Source organism: Acomys russatus, chromosome 15 (genome assembly GCF_903995435.1).
Source record: "Acomys russatus chromosome 15, mAcoRus1.1, whole genome shotgun sequence".
Lineage (NCBI taxonomy): Eukaryota > Metazoa > Chordata > Mammalia > Rodentia > Muridae > Acomys > Acomys russatus.
The window spans coordinates 37,191,089-37,208,425 of record NC_067151.1 but is presented as its reverse complement, the minus strand read 5'-3'; positions in this window follow the sequence as shown (position 1 = coordinate 37,208,425).

Below are 17,337 nucleotides of genomic sequence, written 5' to 3'. Positions count from 1 at the left end.
TGAAATTCTCTTTCTTTGTTGAGTCTTTGTGAGGTTTAGGTATCAATGAGACTATGGCCTCATAGAATGAATTTGGTAATTTTCCATCCATTTCTATCTTTTGGAGTAGCTTGAAGAGTATCGGTATTAGCTCGCCCTTAAAGGTCTGGTAGAATTCTGCACTGAAACCATCTGGCCCTGGGCTTTTTTTGGTTGGGAGACCATCGATGATTGCTTCTATTTCTGTAGGGGAAATGGGACTATTTAACTTGTTTATCTGTTCTTCACTCAACTTTGGCAAGTGAACTTGATCAAGAAAATCGTCCATTTCCCTTAGATTTTCAAATTTTGTGGCATATATGCCTTCAAAGTAGGATCTTATGATTCTTTGAATTTCTTCAGTGTCTGTTGTTATGTCTCCCTTTTCATTTCTGATTTTGTTCATTTCAATACTGTCTCTCTGCCTTTTAGTTAGTTTGGCTAATGGTCTGTCTATCTTGTTGATTTTCTCAAAGAACCAGCTTTTGGTTTTGTTGATTCTTTGGACTGTTTTCTTAGTTTCTAATTTGTTAATTTCAGCCCTGAGTTTGATAATTTCCAGGCGTCTACTCCTCTTGGGTGTTTCTGCTTCTTTTTTTTCTAGGGCTTCCAGTTGTGTTGTTAAGATGCTTATGTGCGATGTTTCCAATTTCTTTTTAAAGGCACTTAGTGCTATGAATTTTCCTCTTAGCACTGCTTTCAATGTATCCCACAAATTTGGGTATGTTGTTTCTTCATTTTCATTGAATTTCAGAAACTCCTTGATTTCTTTCTTTATTTCTTCCCTGACCCAGGTGTCATTTAGCAGAGAGTTGTTTAGTTTCCACAAACGTGTAGGCTTTTTGTTATTTCTGTTGTTGTTGAATTGCAGCCTAAGAGCATGGTGATCTGATAGGATACAAGGTATTATTTCAATCCTCTTGTATCTGTTGAGGCTTGCTTTGTGACCTACGATGTGATCAATTTTGGAGAAGGTTCCATGGGGTGCAGAGAAGAAGGTGTATTCTTTCTTGTTTGGGTGAAAGGTTCTATAGATATCTGTTAGATCCATTTGACCCATGGCATTGGTTAATGATGTTATTTCTCGGCTTAGTTTCTGTTTCAATGACTTATCCTTCAGTGAGAGTGGGGTGTTGAAGTCTCCCACTATTATTGTGTGGGGATCGATGTGTGGTTTAAGCTTTTTTAGGAGATCTTTTACATATGTGGGTGCCCTTGTATTGGGAGCATAGATGTTCAAAATTGTGATGTCATCTTGGTTGACTTTACCTTTGATGAGTATGAAGTGTCCTTCCTCATCCCTTTTGATTAATTTTGGTTGAAAGTCTATTTTGTTCGATACTAAAATGGCTACCCCTGCTTGCTTCTTGTGACCATTTGCTTGGAATATTTTTTTCCAACCTTTTACCCTGAGGTAATGCCTTTCATTATGGGTGAGATGTGTTTCTTGGATGCAGAAGAATGTTGGGTCTTGTTTATGTACCCATTCGGTTAGTCTGTGTCTTTTTATTGGAGAATTGAGGCCATTGATGTTGAGAGATATTAATGACCAGTGACTGTTAAGAGTCTTAATTTTGATGTTGTTTCCAGTCGAGCGTTTGTGTAGTTGTGTTTTTGCCATGGGATAGTTATCTATTTCCTGGGTAGTTTTGGTTGTAGCTTGACCCTTTGGGATGGAGTTTTCCTTCTAGTACCTTCTGTAAAGCTGGATTTGTGGATAGGTACTGTTTGAATTTGTTTTTGTCATGGAATATTTTGTTTTCTCCATCAATGGTTATTGATAATTTTGCTGGGTAAAGTAGTCTGGCCTGGCATCTGTGTTCTCTTAGGGTTTGCAGGATCTCTGTCCAGGCCCTTCTGGCTTTTATGGTCTCTGCTGAGAAGTCAGGTGTAATTCTGATAGGTTTACCATTAAATGTTATTTGGCCCTTTTCCCTTGCAGCTTTTAATATTTTTTCTTTGTTCTGCATGTTTTGTGTTTTGATTATTATGTGGCGGGCAGTTTTTCTTTTCTGGTCAATTCTATTTGGTGTTCTGTAGGCCTCTTGTATGTTTATAGGCATCTCTTTCTTTAGATTGGGGAAATTTTCTTCTATGATTTTGTTGAGAATAGTTTCTGGGCCCTGGAGTCTGATGTCTTCTCTTTCTTCAATGCCTATTATCCGCAAATTTCTTCTTTTCATGGTGTCCTTAATTTCTTGGATGTTTTGTGTCAGGAGTTTTCCAGATTTGGCATTTTCTTTAATGGTTGATTCAATATCTGTGATTGTATCTTCTAGCCCTGAGATTCGTTCTTCCATCTCTTGGATTCTGTTAGAAAAGCTCACCTCTGTGTTGCTCGTCTTCTTCTCTGAGGTCTCACGTTCTCGTTTTTCTTCTGTCTGTGTGTTTATCATTGAATCCATTTTCATTTTCAGATCTTGAACTGATTTTTTGATTTCTTTCATCTGATTTTTTGTATATTCCTGAGTTTCTTCCATTGCCTCTTTATAGGTCTTCAGAGCTTGAACCGTTTTAGTTATTTCTTTCATCTGGTTGTTTGCATTTTCCTGCAATTTTTCCAGTTCCACTCTATGTGCTTCTTTTATGTCTCTCACCTGTTTGTCTGCGTCTTCCTGCATTTGATTACGAATTTTATTTGTTTCCTCCATTATCATCCTCATTACTAAGGATTTGAGGTCATTTTCTTGTATTTCCGTTGTATTTGAGTTCTCTGGGTGGTTTTCTTTGGGATAGCTGGAAACTGGAGACGCCATGTTGTTTTGGGGTTTTTTGCGTATGCTTTTTCGTTGTCCTTTAGACATCTTGCCGTCTTTGTTTTTGTTGGGTAGCTTCCAGAGTTGAATGGAGGGTGTCTGATGATAGATTCACTTGTTTTCTTACGATTTCCCTAGGCTGCGAGCTCAAAGCTTCACTGGTGTGGATGTTAGGAGGTTAGCCCTGTTGTTCTGGTCTCTCACAGCCAGTGATCCTCAGTCCCTCTCTGCTGTGGATCCTGCAATTGTTCTGGGTCTCTGAATGAGCGTTGGGTCAGGCCAAGGTATCCACAGCCTTCTGTGTTCCCTGCCAAGTCCAGCCAGGAGCACTGGGACCGAACCACGGGCAGAACTCAGCTAGATTCTCAGGGCCAGAACCGTCTGCCAAGCTCAGCTAGGGATTTTGGGCCCAAAATGCACACAGGGTCCAGCCAGAATTTTTGGGCTGGGACTACGCACCAAGCTCCACTAGGGCCTTTTGGCCCAAAGTGCGTGCTGTGGTCAGTTATTGACTCAGGGCCCGAACTGACCACCAATCTCAGCCAGGAATTCTGGATTCAAACTGTACACTGTGTCCAACCAGAGTCTTAGAGCTGGTGGAACCGAGAGCTCTGTCCAGCCTGTGCCACAGCAGGAGAACTGCGGCTGCTCTGAGTTAGCGCCAGTGGTGGAACAAGTGCTCCGCCCGCACTGTGTCCCCGCAGGGGAGCTGCCGCTGAGCTGAGGTGGTGCCTAGGATGGAACCGAGCACGTCACCAAGCCTGCGCCACAGCAGGAGAACTGCGGCTGCTCTGAGTTAGCGCCAGTGGTGGGACAAGTGCTCCGCCCAGACTGTGTCACCGCAGGGGAGCTGCCGCTGAGCTGAGGTGGTGCCTAGGATGGAACCCAGCACGTCACCAAGCCTGCGCCACAGCAGGAGAACTGCGGCTGCTCTGAGTTAGCGCCTGTGGTGAAACCAAGTGCTCCGCCCAGACTGTGTCCCCGCAGGGGAGCTGCCGCTGAGCTGAGGTGGTGCCTAGGATGGAACCGAGCACGTCACCAAGCCTGCGCCACAGCAGGAGAACTGCGGCTGCTCTGAGTTAGCGCCAGTGGTGGGACAAGTGCTCCGCCCAGACTGTGACCCCGCAGGGGAGCTGCCGCTGAGCTGAGGTGGTGCCTAGGATGGAACCGAGCACGTCACCAAGCCTGCGCCACAGCAGGAGAACTGCGGCTGCTCTGAGTTAGCGCCAGTGGTGGGACAAGTGCTCCGCCCGGACTGTGTCCCCGCAGGGGAGCTGCCGCTGAGCTGAGGTGGTGCCTAGGATGGAACCGAGCACGTCACCAAGCCTGCGCCACAGCAGGAGAACTGTGGCTGCTCTGAGTTAGCGCCAGTGGTGGAACAAGTGCTCCGCCCGGACTGTGTCCCCGCAGGGGAGCTGCCGCTGAGCTGAGGTAGTGCCTAGTGTGGAGCAGCGTGCTCAACTAAGCCTGCGCCACAGCAGGGGAGCTATGGCCACGCTGAGTTAGTGCCTCAGGCAGAATTGTTTGCTGGGCCGGGCCAATACCCGGGACTCTGGGGCCGAACTGTCCGCCGAGTCCAATCTGGGTCCAAAGGCTCCACGCGACCCAAATCCTGCCCCGAGTCCCCTCTCCCGCAGCAACTCCCACCAGCCACCACACCAATCGCCTCCACCGGAAGGCTATGAGCTGCAAACCTCAGCCGCCGCTGCTGGTGCCGCTGGTGCTGCCGCCTCTACCGCTCTAAATTATATTTTCTTACCACCTCCCCAATAGTGTAGCAAATGAAACCACATGACACCAATCTGTATGTGTGCTGAGGAGGAAAAATGTTTTTATTAATGGTAGAGACAAAAGGAAGCTAAACATGATTGGCCATGTGGTAAGTCTAAGTGACATTGGGGTACATTTCCCTTACGGAAGTGTGGCAGAGGCTATAATGAGTGTGTCAAATGCTGGGCATTCCAAACCCAGGAAGGATTATGTAAAAAGATGCCCTCTGTCTCACTTTCTGGGAATTCCTCATCTTGCCAGAGAACCTTTCATTTGAGGTTGTCCTCAGTCAGCCCGCAAGCACTCTCGCATTCTTTTTACCCACTTTGTACCTAAGTCATGCATGCAAAACTTCTCAGAAAAGGCATTCCCTGTTTCATTATTCCATTTTATTTGCTAGCCTTCCCAAATAAAGAACAATTACAGAAGAGATTTTTTCTGATTTCATTTCTACTTATTATTTCCACAATTTGGGCTCTACTTATCTGGGCAGCAAAGGTGTACTAGGAAATGTAAGTGACAAAGAACAGAACTCCTGCCCTCCAGAAGCCTAGAAAACTCTCGGATCCTATTAGAAATTGACTGTGAATGGCAGAGTAATGAGATCAGTAAGTCCAGCTGCTAGGAGGTATGTTTTGGGGACTCATTTTAGAGGCACTGTCTTTGAGAACATTTATCCCATAACCAATTATTGTAGTTGGAGCATCTTTGACCAAGAGTCAGAGAATGAAGCATTATGAACTAAGAACTTCAAAGCACCATGCTAAAGGGTAAAAAGCCTTAGAAGGCATGAGAATTAGAAGGACATTTACTTTTTAATTCTTTTTTTTTAAAAATTCCATACATCTATATGATGCATTTTGATCATATTCACCCTGACTCCTACCTTCTCCTAGACTTCCCTACTACCTACTATTTCCAATGTCATCTTTTTTTTTTCCTGGTATTTTTATAGCCAACCAAGTCTAATTAGTGCATAGATATAGCACCATCCACTGGAGCATGGGCAAAGTACCAGAGGCCATATGCCTAAGGAAAACTCACTTGGCTCCTTTACCACCCCTTCCCCAAGCCATCATTGGCAGCTAGATGTGGGGCCTGCTGAAGCTTGCCCCAGTCCATGGTGAAATGTTGGCTTGATCTTCTGCAGATTTAGTGCAGGCAGCCACAGCTGCTTTGAAGTCAGGAGCATCATGGCCCTATCATGTCTGGAAGACACTCTCTTCTTCAGTCCTTATCTCACATCTGTGCTGTCATTACCTCACAGCCAGCTTTGAAAGGCCTTAGCATCTGTCCTGGGTTCAGAGCTGTCTCACATTGGGTCCCTTGCTCTGACACAACAATTTTTGTCTGTGTCCACTTTTATGCAGTCTGAATTTTGGCAACCCAGGGAGAGAAACCTGTGCATTTATGAGAAAAATCCCTGGGAGGACTTCTGTAAAAATAGGCTTTAGTTCCATACCCCACTTTTCTGATTAAGGGAATTTAACGTGGAGCAAGGGAATATAAGTCCCTGAAAAGATGCATGTGATGATGCCATCATCCTCTGGGGACCTCTTGGGAACCACTGAAATAGATATATAGACAGATGAGTCTTGCACATATCCTAAAACTGGACTCAAAAGCAAGGATATAAATCAGATCTGATGCATTTGCAAGGATATGAAAGAGAGAGGAGTCACATTTTAATACTATCTATCATTTAATGGGTAGCTGTTATTATTTACTGAGTCATTGTATTATCCCTATATATTAGGTACAATTATGTTATTACTGCTCTCAGTTTAATTATTAGAAAATAAAAGCTTAGATAAATCACTCAGATTTCTGGATATTAACCAGCTGTGTTTGGGTTCTGGTTTCTGTAACCCCAGAGTAAACTCCTGGTGAATCAAGCTAAGGTCTCTGAGAGTACCCTACTGGGGCAGGGGTGTCTTAGACCTGCATGTTCAGAAATGACATAATCAACTGTGGGCAGACTGTCTATTACTTCCATTTACTCTGTCTTAATCCAGTGTGGGAAGACTATCTCAACCCAGATAAATTTGCAATCTGCAGCTTTGGAAAGTCACGCCACCTCTAGTTCTCAATTTCCTCTGTAAACATTTATGCTCTTTAGATTTGAGTGGAGCAGCTCACACTCACAAAGGATTGCCAAGGACTTAGCAGCCCCACTCGGTTCTCTTCATACAAAGGAAGTGTATGCTAGAACCCATGGGCTAGAAACCAGTCTATCAGAAACTTGAGCCATACTAAAAGCAATAATATTGTTTCAGTTTGTTTTTTTTTTTTAATGTCATCAGTTTAAAGTAGGCAGTGTTCTCTAAAATAATAGCCCTGAAGTGTTATGGTAGTGGATACCAGGCCTGAAGATCTGTGAAAGGTAGAAACACTTTTTAATTATCTTTCTCTTCTGTCTTCTACAGATACTGTACATCAGAAAGTATCCAATGTTTTCTTACCTGAAAGTTGAAACCAGGAAGACATTGGGACTGTTGCCCTGTCATAAGAAATCCTACATGCAAGCAAGCCTAGACTCTAGACTGCTTCTCTTGGTGGTGACCTGGATCAGTAGCAAAAGCTGATATTTTCCTGTACCTTGTTGCCAACTTCATTGGTGACACCATGTCTGGAAACTGCAGGCCATATGTATTAGACAACAAGGAGACTTTGTATAAAAGATTGAGACTTTTCCTTCCCAGCAGGCCAGAGAGAACAGCACAGGAAGTGTGTCTTGCATGCATCATGTTTAGGAAGTGACCACGCATTGTAAAAACAGATTTACAATGTGTGTAATGTGTGTGGTTGAGGTCTGGTGACCTTCACGGATGATAGTCATGAATGAAAATACAAGCCAGAATCGTAAATTGAAAAGATAAACATGGCCTTAAATAATAACATTCCCCATTTAAAAGCCTCAGATGTTTTTCTTTTTATTATTATTTTATTTTATGCACCTAAGTGCTTTGCATGCATTTAACTACAACATATATGTGAATGGTGCTTGTTGAGCCCTGGAATTGGAGTTGCGGAGAGGAGTTGTGAGCTGCCTTATAGGTTCTGAGAACCAAACCCAGGTCTTTTGAAAGAGCACCGAGTGTTCTTGATGGCTCAACCATCTCTTCATTCAAAATTGTGTTTTGTTTTTAACTATGTTAGTATTTATTCTTTGAGAATTCCATACATGTATTAAACATGTTTATTTGGATCATGTCGACCTCCCATTTTTGTTTTAATCTTCTAAGAATAAAATCTGAGCCCTAATACTATTCCCCACAAGTGGTCTACCACTGAGCGTGTCCTTCATTAGGTGTTCGTTTTTTTTTTTTAATTTTTAAATATATTTTATTAATTTATTCATATTACATCTCAGTTGTTATCCCATCCCTTGTTTCCTCCCATTCTTCCCTCCCTCCCATTTTCCCCTTACTCCCCTCCCCTATGACTGTGACTGAGGGGGACCTCCTCCCCATGCATATGTTCATAGGGCATTAATTCTCTTCTCGGTTACCAAGAAGGTGTTCGGTCTTTATTTATGTGATGCAGTTTAAATTTTTTTCATTTCTTCTTTGTGTGTGTATACTATATAACAGATACACATGTATCATACAGGTAATACAAATATACAATGTTTTGCTGTGACGTGTGTGTGTGTGTGTGTGTGTGTGTGTGTGTGTGTGTGTGTGTGTATCAAAGAACAACCTACCGGAGTCAATTTCTTCCTGCCACCATGTGAGATCTGCATGCCAGACACAGGTCTTCAACCTTGATAACAAATGATTTTTTTCTCCCTAGTCATCTGTTTTTTTAGTTTAATTGTATTAATTTATTCAGATTTCAACTCAATTGTTATCCCAACACTTGTATCCTCCTGTTCCTCCCTCCTCCCGCTTTCACCATGTTCCCCTCCCCTAGGTCTAAGACCGAGGAGGACCTCCTCCCCCACTATACGGTCATAGGCTATCAAGTCTCATCTTAGTAGCCTGATTATTCTTTATTTGAGTGCCCTCAGGCCTCCCCACCTAGTCATCTTACCAACCTCCCAATTTATTTATTTATTCATTTGTAGCACCCATATATTTTTGCTCTATCACAATAGGGCACTTGTAAAAAAAAAATCTTTATGACAAAGGCTCTGAAATAGTATATGAAGGATAGGGAAACAATACATATATGATATTTCCTATGCATGTAAGAATTTGCTGACTCTCTAGGAATAGTTAGGGATAAGTGAGTGTACCGTGTCTGCATCAAAAAATCAAAATGTTATGGAATATAAGTAGAATATGGTTACCCAAGCATAAGAAATTTTGCTGTCATAATTTTTTTCTTTTGAGTATGTGTATACATGTCTTTGTGTGTGCACACATTTGTATGTGCTTTCTGGGTCTAAAATGTAAAGTGTATTTTCTATCAATTTTTTTAATTTTTTATTTTGATTTTATTAATTTATTCAGATTACAACTCAATTGTTATCCCATTCCTCCTTTCCTCCCTCTTTCACACTATTCCCCTCCCCTAGGTCTAAGACTGAGGGGGACCTCCTCCCCTACTATATGGTCATAGACTATCAAGTCTCATCTTGGTAGCCTGCTTATTCTTTCTTTGAGTGCCACCCAGCCTCCTTACCAAAGGGAGGTGGTCAAATATGGAGCACCAGAGTTTATGTCAAAGTCAGTCCCCACTCTCCACATAACTGTGGAGAATGTCCTGTGTTTTTAATGCTATTGTGTTATTGGACAGCCTAATAATCTTTACACAACGAAGTAGGAAGAGGTTATATAGGCTGCATTTAGAGTTCACCAATGTCTGTAAATATTCCAAGTATACATTTACAATAAAAATTCTTCAGTAATCTAGGCTGCATAGAGAGCATTTGTGTGTTATTTTATATTACAATGTGTGCAAATCACACCCCCATGGTTTCCAAAATGACACCGACGTGTAACATGGTCTCAGTAACCATTTGTATTTTATGGTTTGGACAACTCTCTCAAACACTATTCTGGATAAACTTGCTAACCAGGACTACCCAGGCATGGCAAGATCAGCAACAGAGTCAGTAAAAGCTAGACCCAATAACCCCAGTAACTGGAACACATAAGACCACTGCAGTCCAGAGGATGAAAAGACCAACTCTACCAAGATTGAGGGTGGAGAAGGATCCAAAGGAGGGAGTATTGAAAGCAGTGTTTGGCTGTGAAATTTTGCGTATTAAAGAGATAGTGCACAAAGACCAATTTGTCTTTCCCTTTCATTTATAGAAAGACAAAGAATGGATAATACATACAAGACTTTAAAAATAACAATATGGCCAGAGTACCAAATGTTTCACTCCCTGTCACTAGCAGAAAGGGGCAGCTTTAACATCTGGCCTGCACTGCTGCCTTGCCCCTCAGGCTGCTGGACCCTCTCACCTCTGCAGTCTCACACAGCAGGTGGAATGTTTCCCTCTTTTAAAAAAAAAGTCACAGAATAGCTAAAACGTTTGCTCAAATGTCCACAGTATGAACATGGGGAATCTGTCAAGTTCAAAGACCGATTCTTCTGAAAACATGTGTGGAAGGAACATCTGGGAAGTGATGTATTGCTAGTCTATGTCAGAGTGTGGCTCTGTAGGACAGAGTGCAGTAAATGTCTATGATCCTTTTCTTCAGAAAAAGAAAAAAAGTCTGAAAAATCTCCCTCGATGTGTGAGTAAGTGCCTCCCACTACTAAAATATCGTGGACATTATTTTTAGCCGATAACTATGGCCACCAGGAATTCCAAAGTGTTGAGTTGTATTGGCTGTTTGTTGTATTATTCTTGTTAAGCAGTATTGATTGTACTGACAAGAACTTAACGTGGGGATTTAGGTGACAGCATGGATACTTTCAACACAGCAGCTTTCACTCGACATAGAAATTTCAAGGTGTGTTCCATCTGCTTACTGCTTACTCCATCTCAACTCCATTTAAAGTAATAGACACTTTTTTGTTTCATAAAAAAGAGAAACTTCCTCTTGCCTGAAAGTGCATGGCTTTTTAGGACATGTCACGTTTTTAGCTTAAGTGTGAGAGGAGCTACTTGTAATGCTCACTGCATCTTCTAGTGAAGACGATGTAGCCTTTCATAGTGGTCTCATTCAAAGTTCCCCTGATTCCTCGCATTGCCTGGAGGACTGGAAACTGGAGTCCAAATGGCCTGAGGAACTAGGATAGAGCCAAATATGACTGACCAAAAAAAACCCTCAATTAAATGATGTCTAATGATATTCTGATATTCTGCTATACTCATGGATTGGTGCCTAACCCAATTGTCATCAGAGAAGCTTCATCCAGCAACTGATGGAAATAGATGCAGAGACCCGCAGCCAAACATTAAGCAGAGTTTGGGGCATCCTGCTGAAGAGGGCGAGGAAGGATTATAGGAGCCTGAGGAAAGAAGAATTCCAGAAAAAAGTTATAACAGTTTACTTTAAACTTTTTCTTGATGTATATTGACCTACCACATAAAAGGAGTACTTAGTTAAAACAAATCTGTTCCCTGCTCACCCTCACTTCTTTTTTTCTCTACTTATGTGGTTAACCCAATGTTTCAGATCTCTGTCTGTCTTCAGAAATGGACACGATTTTTGTTGTAACTCTATCAGAATAACCATTTATCAAATTTTATTTTTTAACTGCTACATACAATCATAAATGCTGCACATGTTAGTGGAGAAGTGTGAGATCCAATGTGTGCTTTTTTTTGTTTATAATCATCAACTATATCAATCTAGTGACAAAAGACTATTTTATATTTATTCAAAATACACCACATGTAGCTGTTATTTTACAGTTCATTACAATGCAAAAGCACATGAGAACTCTTTACTCCTGTCTGACTGTACATTAATAATCTATCACCTTCTCTTTATGTCCCCACTCTCCCCAACTCTGCTAGCCACCAGTCTGCTCTCAAACTCTGTGAAATCCCTTCATGTTGTTAGTGAGACTCCACAGTACTCGCCTTTGTGCGCCTCTGTTATTTCATTCTATATAGTGATCTACAGGTCTGTTTCACTTAACAAACAAGAAGATCACTTTCTCTTTATGGATGAACAATGTTCAAATAAGTTACCACACTGTCTTTGTTCACTCTTCATGTCATAGACAAATTGTTTCTTGTCTATTGTAACGAGTATCACAAAAAAGTAGAAGTCCAGACATCTTAGTAACATGGTTGCATGGTGTTTGTGTGTGTGTGTGTGTGTGTGTGTGTGTGTGTGTGTGTGTGTGTGTGTGTGTGTTCTTGTCTGCCTGTGTGTGTGTGTGCATTCAGTGATACAATTTCTGGATCATGTAACAATTCAGTTATTAATTTTTGAGGCATATTTTTCCCATTTTCTGTAGTGATTGTCTTAATTATCATTCCCAACAATGCTGTTCAAGAGTCCCCTTCATTCACACCCCAGTAGTTCTTATTATCTTTAATCTTCTTGATAATTGCTGTTCTCTCTGGAGTGAGATGATATCTTTCCTTGCATTTCTCTGAAAACTAATGAAGTCGAATACTTTTTCATGTGCCTGTTATGTGTCTTTGTTAGACACAGGGCAGTTAATCACCATTCCTTAACTGGCTGTGATTCCGTTTTGTTGTTTTGGGACTTGTTTTTCTTGGGTATTTGCTACTGAGATTTTGGAGCTCATTTTGTGCTCTGGATGTCAACACCTCTTTTGTGGACAGTAAGAACATTTCTTCATTCTGTAGGTGGTTTCTGCCCCCTATTGATTGGTTTCTTTGCTCTCTAGGCTTTTGGGTTTGATGTCATTCCACCGGTAAAACTTTTGTTATTGTTTTTTTCTTTCCTTGGATTTCGGGTTCTTGTCTGAATAGTCTGCTCATTTTAATATCCTTGAACGTTTCCGATTTCTTCCACTGCTTGAATTTAAGCCTGTAATTTATTATGAGTTGATCTCAGCAAATAGTGAGAAGTGGAGATCAGGAAAGTCTTTTGGGTTTTGTTTGTTTGTTTGTTTGTTTCAGAGAGAGTCTTGCTTTGTAGCCTAGACTGGCCTCCAACTTCTGGGAACTACAATAACAGGCATGTACTACCACATTCAGGCTTCACTAAAGGCATTTTGATAGTAGCTAGGCAGAGATTTGAGGGCAGGGTTGTAAACTATGCTCTATGGTAATAAAAACTGGCATCAAATTACATAATCTGCATGGCACAATGCCTATGTACACACAGACACACACACACACACACAGAGGAATAATCTTAACACTTGAACACTTGCCTGATGAATAGGCTAGAAAGCTTTGTGTCACACACCACCTACCTCCCGTAGTCACCTCCTTTAATTATGGTTCACCTTCATATTCACATTACATCTTAAGAACATTAAGGGTTTGGGAGAATCGTGCTGCAGTTCGAACACTAGAAATCACTAAGGTAATGTACTTCTGCACTTCATCTATTTTGTCCGTGTCTAATTTTTTTCAGCTCTAAAGTTTGGACAAATTAAAAAGGGTCATGTTTCTATTGCTATACATAACCAAAATTAAGTATGTATAAAAAGTTGTTTTGATTCCTTTTCTGTCTATATTTTGTTCCTATTGTGACTATTTATTTTAAATGTTATTTTTCAGTGCCAAGGATGAACCCCAAGACCTTTTTTTATGCTACACAAGTGCTCTTCACCAAACTACACCACAAACCTTTAAACACTTTCTCGCTTGGTTATATATGGATAACACTGCCTGTTCCTTGTCATAACCAGTAATATTGAGTGCATAGTGAGCATTTATGTTTGCATCCTTGAGTATCCAGATTTTATTGCCTTCTTTTAAAGAGTATTTATTTTGTCACATGGATAAGCTACGGACCACTTTGATAATTTGAACGTCTAGATTTCAAGCTTTGATATAATTTTTTTGAGTAACTCATTCAGAGATAGTTTCAGGAGGATATGTTCCTTTAGAGTTTACACCAAATGTCCTCAAATTAAAACAAAAGACATGATTTCTTAAGGTTCTGATGACACTGTGATTCCCTGTATTCTAGCGATATTCTGTTTATAAATCCTTGTTAGCCTTTTTCCTGTGTCCTATTTCCTAGCATTTATCATATATGATCTGTCAAAGAGTTGGGGTGATTCTGATGTAGATCTTTGGAAATTTTTTAAAACATTTTTCTCTTTTCCTTTTAGCAATTACAAATTTCCTCTGTTTATTCAGGGGAGAGGGGTAGTAATAACCTCTTCAAATACAGCAGAAAAGATGTAAAACAATGTGAAATTAATAAGTACATTTATGGTAGAAAGATGGCTAGGGTCACAGTGAAGCCACGTGTCAGTTTTCCTTTTGTTATCTCTGTCCTATAAACAGTGACCAGAGTTCAGGAAGAGCACATGGTCATCAGGTGTTCACTGATGAATCTATTATCAGGAAGGAAAAGAAGTCAGTGTGGATTCAGAAACTTACACTCTGTGGTTCTAAGACTCAGTTATACTGTTAGAAGATACAAAAAGTGTTATTTTGAGGTTAATTTTCCAAAAGCATCACTAATAAACTGTTTTTTTCTGTAATAAGATTAATTAATATTGGAACCAACAACAAAGATAGCCTGTTGCAATCTGTAGATATTAAGTTTAAGGATTTTGATAAAAATATAAAACAACACAAATCAAAAGCTTCAACTGCATGAAGCTCCATGGGATGTCTTTCATCTCTGTCCTCACTCCATCTGTCCTTCCATGTATGGTTTTGCCAGGTAATGGGATAGCCTAGCCACTAAGCTGAAACTTTCAGCACTCAGAACTTGTAAGAAAACATTTATCATCATAAAGCACACTTGATGTGAGTGAAATTCTGACAGCTGAAAAATTAAAAAACAAAAAGAGTGCTTGATTTTCCACACAGGGCCAACATCCAACTATTCAAATAAAAGTTGCAAAAGAGTGATTCTTCTAAAGAGCTGTATACTTTAAAGAACAAAATTCAATTCCTCTGGAATCAACTGCATTCCTCTTCTTACTGAGGCAAATCCAGGGAAGCTGCCTTGCATGATGATGCAAACTAGAGGTTATCAGAGAAGCTGCGACTTCACTGTTTCTGCATAGCCTCCCCCAAATTATGAAGAACCTTCTCTAAACAGAAGCCAAGATTGGAACTGATACTGGCCACCAGGTGGCAGCCATACATCAGTGACACACAGAGCAAGAGGCCTGACTGTCTTCTGGCTTCTCACCTCCATGTTCATTAGGTCATTCGCCATTTTCACAAAGGCTGCTAGTGTAGTCATGAATTCTACTAGTAACTCACTTTCTTCCTTCCCTCCTAAGAAAATAAAACTTCCACTTAATAAATGTTGACTTCTCTGAGTCTACGTTTTTGGTAATTTCTGATATAATTTTTCTTGGCTTTTTGTTTGTTTGTTTGTTTCTTGTATTCCATTTTCATCAACATGGCAGAAATGTTTCTGGAATATCCCAAGCTAGGCATTAAGGTCAGTCTTGCACGTTACTCTTGGCCTGATTTCCTCATTTCATCCTTCTCCCAGGACAAAAAAGAGAGTTTCTCAGAAAAGAAAAGTGAACTGTTTCCTTTCAGTTCCCTGTTCCTGGGTCTGCGCAGTCAAGTCATCTTCCCCCGCCCACCCCAGAAGCAGAAGAAAGAAAAGCTGCCCAGCATGAATTTCCTGTGATATTGTCTTCTCCTGGCAGACATATTCAGCCAATTCACCTCTAGGATGTCTAACTTTGGGAAATTCTTCCTCTAGTTCTGAGGCCACAGATGTGAGAAGTAACGCTCAAGTACAGTTCTTTAGTCAGATGTCAGCTTTAGTGACGGACTCCATTAAAGTGACCTTTTAATACGGTTTACCACAGGAGTCTAGAGTAAGGCAGAAAGGTGGCTTGCAGATGATATTTCTCTGGGTTCTGTTTGATCTTCAAAGGACTGGTCCATGTACATGCTATACTCTTCAGAGCTCGCGGGAGAAATCAGAGTTCACCATGCATGACTAGTGACAGAGCACAACTGCCAATTATATTTCTGCCCAGCAGGAAGTCTGCACAATTCAGGATGTGGACACAGGAGGAAAGCACTTTATGAAATGCCAGTGACTGTGGAAGAATCATTCAAATAAAATAGCCTAGGTTTCCTGGGCTGAGACCAAATCGTTGCTTACAGAGTCATTACAAGTGCATATTCACTTGAAATGTGATTTCTTGGAAGAGCTACACATATTTATCAAGGTAATATGCTTAGTTCTGGGAACAAGGCTCACAGATTGCTGTTTTGTACATGTGCAATCTACCTTGAATATATGATACCAGGTAGAGAAGAGATGCATGTAATTCCACTTTATAAGGAACAAATAGAAAATACTTATCAGCATAAACTTTAAATTCAAACTGTATGTTAAAAATCTAAAGTGACGCTCTTGTCTTGAACATATTCCTGTAGCTTAAAATCCTGTGGATTTTTTTTCTTTAATTCCGTGGTGTTTTGTTTATTTACTTTATTGATGTTTTAAAAATAGCATGCAAAGTAAGGGTTTAATTGTGGGGTTTTTATAAATATACATTCATATTGATTTCTCTCCCTCACTCTTCTCTCCTATTTTCTCCAATCCTTGTCGGTGGGCTTCACCCCTCCCTGACTCATCCTCCAGTTCCCTTAAGATCTCTCCATCTGCTCTCATGGTTGGTTCACTTTCTTCTCTCATAACCTAGCCTTACCCTCATATGCAGAACATATAAGTGCACAAGCACATGTGTGCACATGCACATACACACACACACACAAAAATAAATGTAGATTATGCACATGAGGGCAAACATGATATTTGTCTTTTTCAGTCTAGAGTATTTCATTTAACATAATCTCTTCAGTTTTATTCATTTCCTGCTAATATTATTCTTTCTTTTTTTTTTTTTTTTTTTTTTTTTTTTTTTCCTATTCTGGAAAATTACATTACTGTGTATATATACCACAGTTTTTATCTATTCATCATTCCAGTGGACATCTAGGAAGATTCCATTTCTTAGCTATTGTGTAAAATACAGAAAAAAAAAAAAAAGATGCACAAGCATCTCTGTGGCACGGCAGGTGGACTTGGAGTCCTTTGGTACGTACCCAGGAGTGGCAGAGTGAGTATATGGAATGCTCTTCTCTGGATATGACATGGTCACTCCCGTCTTGAAATCAGGGAGGCTGATTCTCCACACTCAATCCTCACAAGACTGAGTCCAATAACATCTCCTCAAGGAAAGGATGGAGCCCTCGTGAGGTGGCCCACAAGGTAGAGGTGAGCAGTTCAGGAGCAATGTACAAGGAAATGCCCTTGAGATACAGACCCCCCTCTTTCAACAATGATATATAAAACCTTAAAAAAACATGACAATCAGAAAGGCTTCCTCTGGCAGATGATGGGAGCAGATGCAGAGACACACAGCCAAATGTTAGATATATATTCTCTGCACAGCTTACCCAGGGTTACGGATCAAGCGTGCCAGATCAGACAGCACTTCTTTAACCTATTGAACATTTCTCTAATTCCTATTTTAAAAAACAGCACACAGGAATTGCTAAATTCAAGTCGGGCTTCTGCCCCCTTCTAAGGAGAAAGTGGAATAAGGAAGTGGTGGCAAAGGAAAGTCAGAAAAATGACCCAGAACAAAGGCCTGGAAGTTTCAAACCTGTCTTCTAACTTGATAAGAGAGAAAGAGCTGACCTTCCTTTTCAAAGGCAGAATGGCTCACTTTTGAACTTGTTATACCCCCTCAGGCAGCAATCAGTGCCCCTGAAGTCTTCACAGCA